We start from the raw sequence: 9,649 nt of genomic DNA, 5'->3' as shown, positions 1-9,649 counted from the left end.
GAAGAAGAAAAATGAAGTAGTTCTAAAGAGGAAAAAGGAAGCATCTCTGAAGAAGAAAAATGAGCAGCTTTAAAAAAGAAAAAAGGAGGTAGCTGAAAGTGAAAAAGGGAGGCGTGCAAAACCCTATCTCCTATTTTTCTACCGCCCAAAAAAAGAACCAGATCAATAATGTTAAAAGGGGAGCATAGGTGAACCCATATCTGGTGGGGAGCTAACGTGAACAAAAATCTAGTGAGAAAAAAGAAGCGGCCTTGGAGCTGAGCAGTGGAGGAAAATTTGAGGAAAATTAAGCAAGTAATTTATTTTTATTTTTACTTTTATTTTTTTGCTTTCAAATTGTAGATTTTTGGGATGAAAATTTTCGTGATTTTTTAACAAACTCGTGTTAAAATTAATAATTATTATAAAAAGTTAGTAGTTATTAATTAATAAACCTAGCTAATACTGGGAGAAAAACCAAAAGTACATTAAGTTTATTCGATCATTGCAAACTAGATTAAATTAATTGTGAAATTAAAACTCGGATATACCTAAGATTCAGGTGAAATCAATTACTCTGATGGGTTTACACCGATAGTTTTTATTAATTTAATTATTTTGCTTTGATTAAATTATTATTAAATTTTGATTTCTAGACAATAATATAATTTCTACAATTCTGGTACTTGATACACAATCCCTATAGGACGATACTCTACTTATCACTTTATTATTTGAACGATTTTGTGCACTTGCGAATTCGCTCATCGTATGTATAATCTTTAACTGGTTTTAATTATTTATATGTATACCATTATGCAATTTGCAGAATATCATACTTATCTTAAAGGTTGGAATCAGTAATGCATAATCAATTGTTTCCTTCTAATTATTTTTTGGACATGGTTGCGCCTTTTTCTTTTTCTTCTCAATCTACATTATGGTGATCGGATATATTGTTTAATGGTACTTTTATTGTGTTTAAAATGGTTAATTACTATTGTTAAATTATATTTCATTTTGAAAAAAGAAATTTATCTGAAAGACTAATATGGAGTGTCAAGAAGAAGGCATATATATTAGTACCAGGCTAGTATCATTTTTTTATTGAAAGAGAGATAACACTTTTATATTTTTACTGCATTAAATTGGCAGGAAATATATGTTTGATTTCTTTAAGAATTTTACGGTTATTACAAAAATCAATACAAAAGTTTTCATATATATTACTTTTATTATACAATTTTAAAATTGGATCAAACTAAACTTTCCTTAACAATATGATTGGTATTTGTTCTATTCATGAGAGATTTTAGATTCAAATTGTGCATTTTTGTAGATTATCTTTTAGAGATTGTGTCATCTAATTAATAAAATGTATGAATTGTGACTAAAAAATCTAAATCCTAACTTTCAATTCTATATTTTAAAAGTAATATTTTTTTGAAAAATAATATACTGTTTATCAATAAAAAGTAGATTTATAAAACCAACCATAATGAATGCTTATATAGCAAAATCAACCACTAGCATCATCTAAAATACATGAAATCTTGGAGCATAAAATAATTGGAAAAAAAAAGGCATAAATAAAGACAACATATTATAAACACTACATTACACATCTAAAACAACTTTCTATATGTGTATGTGTGATGATGTTTAACAACAATATGAAAGGGTTTTTCGAGACACCTACATGTCTAAACTAGTAGACATAGAATTGATTAACTTTGGTTGTGCATGAATTTCATATTGTATGTATAGAAGCTCCACGGATCATGCCTATATGAGTTAATGAATACCTAATAGATTCTGAGAATTGGAACAAGTGTTCCTCTGGCTATATATGCACTAAAAAGAAAAAAGAAATAACAAAAAGCATGTATATCACCCACACCCACCAAAGATCTCCAATCTTTTACCAATATCCTTTCAAACCCATTCGTTCCTCTCTTCTACCCAGCTTTCTTGCTCCCTCTTACTCATTCACAGATACTTGAAAATAGTGCATATCTGCTAGAGCTTTACAACTCTGTAAATTCCTATTAACACCTCATCCCACACCACAACGACGAGTCAACTTGTTTTCCCTCTATCGCAAACATCACCATCTCAACACAACCTCCCATACATCTTTCATATTACACATCTTTGGTATCACGTAGAATTTGGTTAATAATACATGAAGCTACCTATTAGCTAACAACTCATTAGTGATATATGAAGCTACCTATAATTAATCATTTTTATGAAAATGCTTGAAATTTTATTGACTAGAACTAGCAAATATGATCCAATAATACAATAATTTATTAAGAATATACTATTACCAAGAATATAAATTCTTATCTCATCATTGATTTTTTTTTTCATCGAGATAAAATCTTAATCACGATGCATTTTCTTGTTCCTGAATGGGCTTCTTCCATTTTTTATTCAATTTTTTTAGGTTTAGACTCTACTCTGAGTAAAGATATGCCAGATTTAGATTTGCACATATAGGATAAATCAACCCAATACCGCGTCTTTTTCTACGACTTCCTTTTTTTTTTTCAATTCATTTCTTTCATGTCTTCCATCAAATATTCAACATATTAATCATATCATTCTTATTCGACTGATTAACAGTTGAGATCGCTCTTATTTAGAATTTATTTCTAAATAGAGTCGTTTATGATATAAGTGGTAATCATCGATATATTACCAATTTGGTTTTTGCTAAATGGAGCCTGGATACTTCATTTTATTGGTCCAACCAAGTCAACTATAAATCATTCTAATTGATAATATTAATCTGAATTCCCCCCCCCTCCCAAAATGGATCTAATGTATTATTCTAGAATTTTTTGTGCATTTATGGTGTAAATGTGTATTTAATTGTCACTTAATTTTTTCTTTGTAAAATTATATACATAATATGCCTCTAAATAGTGGTATCTTAATAATAAAATATAATTTTCTATTCCCACAAGATAACATGGTATTGGAGTTGTTAATATATCTAGAAGAATTTAGATAGCTAAGATATGAATAAATTGTGTTTTCCATCCAAAAATAATGAATAGGGGTGAGTTTGATAGAAAATAAATAATGATAGATGGTTGAGAAGAACATTATGGAGCAAGAGGAAATGCGAACATGGTTGGATTGAGTCCTGAAAAGGATGAGGGAGAAGTTTTATCAAAATATGGCTCTGATAGCCATAACTATATTAAAAATATAAATTGCACAATATTTATTACTTATGTGTATGATTCACACTTTTAACCTAAGTAGACTTAAAGCTTAAAAGATGTATTAGAATATAAATAATTAATTGAGTTATTTCCTATTAGTTTAAACTTTTAAGATAAAGGTTTCATTTATAATTTAATGATTGTACTATTTTTAGTAGTCATTCTAATCCTCCTATGAATAGGGGCTTGTGTCGTCTCAAAATTTCTACTTTGACGAGGCTAATTCATAGGTAGTTTTGAGTTGATGCATGCAACTGATTCTAGCAGCATCTCTGGTGGTTTCTCCATGTTGATATTCTTTCATGCACTTAATTTATTGTTCGGCTTTTCAAGCTTCATGATTAGCTTGACTACCAACTGTATATATGATGCATATGAGCCTTTTTGCCTCCTCACAGTGGCAAGATAAGGTTGTTATGCAGTTCTTTTATAGTGTCTTTAATTCCGCATGACTTTAATTAATCCTCAGGTGTGACCTTTGCTTCTTTGTAACTATGTTTTCACTATTTTATTAGCCTTGTTTTTCTATCTATATACGTGACTTTTAAGCTATGAAATTTTTTTCAATAAAGTTCTCCTTTTATACACTTTTTTGAAAAAAAAAAAATTTGTTCTTCTTGCACAAGATTATTATTTTTTAAATAATAAATTTAATACAAATATAATTTATCTCAGGCTAAAAAAATAAATTTATCATATACAAAAGAAAATGAAAAAAGTGATATCGGAAGTCCTAGAGGACATATTTTTAAATGTTGGATTACCTGTAGGGTTGCTTTACATGCGAAGCTCCCTCGATTTGGGATGCATCAATTACCCTTAACTTCCTTAACTGGAAGATTCAAGATGTTATATTTAGGAAATATAATTTAAAAGTATCTTCTTATAAATAGTTTGCGTTATAAGTTTTAGCTATTCATTACTATTTTACATAATTAATGAAGTATATATATATATGTTTATTATTATAGCACTTTTAAATTTTCTAATTATCATGAACTTTTTTAAAAAGTAAGATAACCTTTATTTATCAAAGAAAATAGCCATTTAACATCAACTTAATCTTTATTCGTCGTATTATATTACTCTGTTAGTTCATTTTATACAGAACACTGTTAATTAATTCCAGACAATTAGTTCTTTGTTGGTGAAGTAACCTAAAATTTTCTTTGGGGGTAAATCTTTTTAAGGGTTTGGTTGTAGGTTAAGTATCACATATTTTTTCTTAATTAAAAGATATTTTATTAATAAAATGGCAGTCTCATGTCCTTTTTCTCTTTGAATAATAAAAAATAATTTTGTCAACAAGGATAGTTCCTTCTTTTTTAAAGAGAGAATTACAAGAAAACACAAAATTGCCACACTTTGGAAAATGAAAAGCACAATTTAAGAATAAAATTATATGATAATATAGGTAATTTAAAATAGAAGCTAAACATGAAAAGAGCATATTCTTAAAACATCTGTTATATGATCCCCCGTCATAGCCTCATACAGATACATCAAAAGGTAAGTTACATTTCAACAAAGAATTCTTTCATGAGTTAGATATAATTGTTTAAGCTTTAGCTATATATATATATATGCATATACGTACTTATACTAAAATTTTTATGTTTTTAACTTTCTTATTTCTAAAATAATTTATTTTTATTTATCATGTAACAATTAACTATTTCGACATTTTAGAAATTGTAAGAAGAAGTGAATGGCAGAATATTGGAGCTTATGTACGTTTGAGATAGTCAATTGATGAAGATTGCCAAAGCTTAAAACACTACCCAATCTTCTAAATATCTAATAAAGCATGTAGTCACTTATCAAAACTGAACTAATCATCCTCTCTATTTCATCATCAACTCGAGTAAAGAGATGTATTTCCTATTTGAACAAATACCAACTCCTATTTCTCATATTTGTTCGATGACAGCCCAAAAAATTAAAATTTTCACGTAATACTATAAAATAAAAAACAAAGTTAGAAGAAAAAAGCATGCCTCCTTACACAACTTTCTCTTCAGCGTGGTGAATTGATAAGCTAAGTAAGAAACAAATTTGAAAAATATCAACAGTCTTGACATTAAAACTACTGAATATTATTTCACTTATAGTTAAACTCAACTTCAAGCTTAGAGACTTCAATAACTTGGTGAATTAATAAGCCTAAGTAGGTATAGAATCTCTAAAGCATCCAGACTTAATTGGATCTAGACCTTTAGAAGACAAGTATTGGTGATTTTAGTGAGTAATATAGCTTTTATGACAGCTTTACCTAGGATTTTGGACTAGTGGTGAATCAGGAGATGATAGTTGCTAAGGAGTGATTTAAGGTGAATTGTATTTATCTTAGAGTATCAAATTGAATAGGAGGATTTTTTATTAGTTTTGACTATTTCTTTAGCCTTCTAGATGGGTTTACAACGCTGTAACATTGGTTCTAACTAGTCAATGAAAGAGGCTATTTAGTGGGTATGTATAGGTACCATTAGAACTCAATGCTGGTTTACATTGATTATTCTATTTGTTTGTTTAACTATTGAATCGCTGTTAAAAGTTACACATGCAGTTCTTACTTTTCTACTTATGTTATTGTATGATGCTCAATTTGACACTTTTCAAGTTTTTACTTTTTCTTATAGGATATAATTGAAGCTAATATAGAGGGTAAATTAATGAACATGTTGAATATGGTCAATTTCTTTGATTTTTAACTTATACCTAAGAGAATGAGTAGATATTTAGAGTTGTCTATGGTTATAACAGGTTCACTGAGCTGGTGAATTAACGTGGCATCAAGCTTGCATCAAGGATCTAATACATGGAGTTTTTTCTTTGAAGAAAAGAAAATGAAGGGGATTGGTGGTAGTTAAGGCTATAGGAGGACTATGAAAATTATCAGTATATATATTTAACTTTTCTTGTCTACTTGTACAAGATCTTAATATAAATATAGATATAGAGAATGAAATGTAATATGTTCTTGCATGTATATATGTGTATTGTTAATTTTGATTTGCAGGCCTTGTGAAGATCGAAGAAGATACTAGGCAATTCTTTGGCTACTTTAAAACTTTGTTGTGACTTGGGAACTAATTATTAGTGTGTCCATATTAGAAGAGTATAAAAACAAATAAAAGATTACATATGAAATGTTTGCAAATCATTATAATTAGCTAGAGAGCAAATCGTATATATATATATATATATGCATAAAGTGAGTCAAAAGAAAAGGTGCGCATATATAATTGTGGTACGATGATGGTAATCCAGGAAGTGCTTATGAATCCGGTTCCTTGCGTGCGGCAAATTTATTGTATATATAAAAATAAATATTTCTGTAACTATTTCGGCACATTGTGGGCTTGAGTTCCAAATCCACATATTTGGAACAAAAATGAATCTCCCTAAAAGTTGAGTTAGGCAGGCGGTAAAAAAGGAGAGCAATTATATATGAAGGTATATATATATATATATATATTACACTTTTTTGAATGTTGAATACTGGATGCAGAATCTTTTATTTAAATCATTAATTGTATATAGAAGAAAATATATACACACACAAAATATTTTAGTGCATCAAACCATATGTATAGTATACAATTTGAAATAATTTCTTCCCATATCTATATTGATGGAAACTAGGTTAATATGCCAAAGGATTCATTAAATAATTAGGGAGCTAATTAGTTTAATTATAATAGTTTTTGTTTGAATTGATCTATATGTAAATTAATTATATATATGTTACATAATTCATTAGAATTGCAATATATATGATTATATAATTCATAAACGAAAAATTTAATTATATGACATGATACGACAAGACCATCAAAAGTTGTGTTTTTCTTGTTGATATTTTTCTTTCTATTGATATTTACCTACACATCATAAAAATTTAGATGCTCACCCTTCCAAACACATATACAAACATCTCAATATATATTTACCTACCTCAACATGTATTCCTTCCATCGCTACCTTATATATTACATGTATATATACACATATATGTATATCTCAACCGGATTAGACAAAAAACATCTGGCCCGTACTTGGTTTATAGTTAATTTGCTCGACATGCAAACTTTAATTTGTAAGATTTCAAAATTTTCCATGCAGAACATAATTACTAATTACACTCCAACAGTATTCTAATACCATAAAAACTTAGTTATGATATATATACATAGATATATATTGCGATTAATATTTGTTCTTGTGTTGTGAAATATATAAGCCAATTTAGTTGAATAAAAATCATATAAACAATATAATGATCAAACCAGTAAAAATAGAGAAAAGACATGAGAGGGTAAAAACAAATATATATTGTAGAAATTTAGCATTAAAAAAAACTATTATTTTTATTTAGATTTGATAGAGTAATAACGAGGACTCAAAGTACAAAACAAGAGATAATTCTAATTTAATCAAATACATTTCTCATATTTATCATAAATACAAACATTAACAGATTCAAAAAAAACATTTTAATGTCACAAAATCCCCTATTAATTTACAAGGTAATGGTATATTAATCTGTTGTATTTTTTTGAGTTCAGCTATTAGTTCAACAACTTTCTAACTAATACCATTGACTTTTAAAAGTATAAATTTAAATTATTATTAGTACGTAACGTGAACTCCGATATAAAAAAAAATATCTATGATTTTTGTATTCTTTTAAAAAAAGAATTAAAAAATAAAATGGCGGTAACTGTAAGACATCAAGACATGCAATTAAGTTGGATTAGAAGGTGATGGCCATATTAATTGATGGTTAAGAGATAATATTTGTGAGTGTGGTTGCCATGTATAATTGACTTCAAGTGTGAATGCATGCTGGGAATAATGCAGAGAGAGTAGGTAGATGCATGCATTACAGTGAAGCAATAGCTTTTAATTAAAAAAGATGGCCACAATTGAATAATTTTATATAAGTACAGGCTTGCAACAATTTACTGATTATATTTTTTTAATTACATTACCTTAAATCAAAAGGTTTTTCCATATCCCCTATTAAAGACATAACATTTTTGGAGATAATTTGGGCATTCCACTTGCAATTTTAGAATGCACCACATCTTACCTTACGTGGTATATTCTTCTATATTAAAACACTCCGCCCCCATTCCTTACTAATGGCTATTCAACCGTTGTGTCGTTTTATATATACCCCCTCCCGCCTCTTGGGCACACATGACAAAATACCATGACTAGAAAAAAGGTTAAGCTTGCTTATATCACTAACAACTCTGCAAGAAAAGCAACATTCAAGAAAATGAAGAAGGGGCTGATGAAGAAAGTGAGTGAACTTAGCACTCTTTGCGATTTCAAAGCCTGTACAATAATTTACAGCCCTTATGACTCGCAACCAGATGTTTGGCCTTCCCCTCTTGGAGCCCATCATGTGCTTGCTGACTTTAAGAGGATGCCTGAGATGGAGCAGAGCAAGAATATGGTGAATCAGGAGAGCTTCCTGCGCTAGAGGATCACTAAAGCAATTGACCAACTGAAGAAGCAGCACAACGATAATCGCAAAAAGGAGTTAATAGATATCATGTTCCAAAGTCTTACTGGGAAGTCCCTCCACCAACTCAACCTTATTGATCTCAACGATTAGGGTTGGCTCATCGAACAACACCTCAAAGAAATCCAAAAGAGCATGGAAACACTCAGCAAGTCACCTTTGCCTCAGGAGGTGACAGACAAAGGAGTGATGAAGGGTCCTGGTGAGACTTTCACTCAAATCAAGGAGGATTCTATGGTGCAGACGCTACAGCAGCCGCAAATGCAGTTCGTTGATGGGATGAATCCTCAAGCACAACAACAGCATTATGTCGGGTTGAACGAGGAACAGGTAGAGATGATGGTGCCATTCACAGATCAGAACTACCATAATAATGGATTTGTATGGTCCAGTGTTTTTAATTACCCTTAGAAATTGAGAATTATGATATTTGATTTTGAATTTTTTTGGGTGTTATTGGGGATGTACTTTAACTAATGAATTAAATTCCACCATAGAGATATGTTGTTAGTTTCTTAGTCGTCATAGTCATCATCTAAATAGTTGTAGTCATCATAATAGTTATAGCTGTCATCCTCACAGACATAGTCGTCGGGTCACATACATTCATGTACTTAGATTACTTTGTGTTATGATTTTCTTTAAATTAATCTTCACCTCAATATTTTAAATTATATATCTATTTTTGTGATACATAAGAGTCGAATCTTCTATTCTTATTTTTCTAGAGGCAGAGAATTACCACTTGCAAGTATTATCATGCCTTAATTATATTTAACTTTTAGGAGGATTGATTTCTATTAAGGCGGTTGGTAATGAAGTAAAGATCCTAGAATTGGAACTATTTTGCCTTTAGCCCAATCATTAAGGGATGACATTAGTTCCCATTAATGAA

General features: G+C 29.5%; 1 pseudogene; it reads left to right on the top strand.

Annotated features, from left to right (window-relative positions):
* Window positions 1-8,337: 8,337 nt before the first annotated feature.
* Window positions 8,338-9,384, top strand: LOC148268894 (agamous-like MADS-box protein AGL80 pseudogene; annotated as a pseudogene).
* Window positions 9,385-9,649: the final 265 nt, after the last annotated feature.

This window comes from Carica papaya, chromosome 2 (genome assembly GCF_054855325.1).
Source record: "Carica papaya isolate Zhongbai chromosome 2, ASM5485532v1, whole genome shotgun sequence".
Classification (NCBI taxonomy): domain Eukaryota; kingdom Viridiplantae; phylum Streptophyta; class Magnoliopsida; order Brassicales; family Caricaceae; genus Carica; species Carica papaya.
The sequence above is the reverse complement of the archived record's forward strand: the minus strand, read 5'-3'. Positions and strand labels throughout refer to the sequence as shown.